Source organism: Dipodomys ordii, unplaced genomic scaffold (genome assembly GCF_000151885.1).
Source record: "Dipodomys ordii isolate 6190 unplaced genomic scaffold, Dord_2.0 Scaffold26, whole genome shotgun sequence".
In the NCBI taxonomy this organism is placed as follows: Eukaryota; Metazoa; Chordata; class Mammalia; order Rodentia; family Heteromyidae; genus Dipodomys; species Dipodomys ordii.
Window position 1 is genome coordinate 15,482,042 of NW_012267242.1, and position 1,199 is coordinate 15,483,240.

The 1,199-nt window shown below is 42.7% G+C and overlaps 1 protein-coding gene across 1 annotated transcript in view; it reads right to left on the minus strand.

Annotated features, from left to right (window-relative positions):
- Positions 1 to 1,199, minus strand: part of Ash1l (ash1 (absent, small, or homeotic)-like (Drosophila)) — a 152,004-nt gene that overhangs the window by 90,749 nt on the left and 60,056 nt on the right. The window lies entirely within an intron of this gene.

The window sequence follows — 1,199 nt, forward strand, 5'->3', positions numbered from 1 at the left end:
AAAAAAAACCCCATCAATCCTTAGAACTCAAGCTCCTGAGCTGTTAGGAGTATTAGTGGGAGTTTTGGGTTTTGTTTCTTGTTTTGGGGCTGATACTGAGGCTTGACTAAGGAGCTAGAGGCTGTGTCTGAGCCTTTTTGCTCAAGGCTAGAGCTCTACCAGTTGAACTACAGCTCCATTTTCAGCTTTTTGGTAGTTAACTGGAGATAGAGACTCACTGACTTTCCTGCCTGGGTTGGCTTTGAACTATGATCCTTACATTTCAGCCTCCTGAATAGGTGGGATTACCAGCATGAGCCACAGATGCTCAGTTCAAGTATGTCTTTTTAAAATCATTTTTTAGCGGTGGGAATGTGCCTAGCCTGCATGAAGCCCTGGGTTAGATTCCACAGCACCACATAAACAGAAAAACCCAGAAGTGGCTCTGTGGCTCAAGTGGTGGAGTGTTAGCCCTGAGCAAAAAGAAGCTCAAGGACAGTGCCCAGGCCTTGAGTTCAAGCCCCAGGACTGGCAGATAAAAAACATTTTTATTGTTATTATAAATGTGATATACAGAGGGTAAAGAGTACATTTCTTTTTTGATAGTGTCATCCCTTCCCTTGCTCTCTCCCAGTTTTTCCCTCCTGTCCCTACTCACAAATTGTATGGTTCATTTTTAACATAGTTGTCTATTGAGTACGACTGCTGCACTTTTTCACCATTTGTCCCTCCATTTCTGTGCCTCCCCTTACATACCCAAAGACAGATAAATGAACAAACAAGACAAGAAAACAAAAACAGCAACAAAGGAATAGAAACTCTTGTTTCCATTTTTTGGAGTTCATTTCGATAAATATTACTTTGTATGATCAGAGATACACATAGGGCCTCACGCATGCAAACCAAGCACGCTACCACTAAGCCACCTTCCCAGCCCTACTTCTAAAATTATTATGTGTTGCTCTGGCTACAGACACAATGGTATTGGGTATATGCTTCCCACTCTACCAGGAATCCCTTTTTAGGGAATGATACTGCTCAATTCATAGCAAAATCCTGACCTTCTCAATCCAAATCACACTAATGAGCTCTAATACATCACATCCAATTGCCTGTTCAGCAGTGCCACTTTCCTTGTATAGGTACCTGAAGCTATGTGTATTAAGAAATCTAGCCGGGCGCTGGTGGCTCCCACCTGTAATCCTAGCTACTCATGAGGC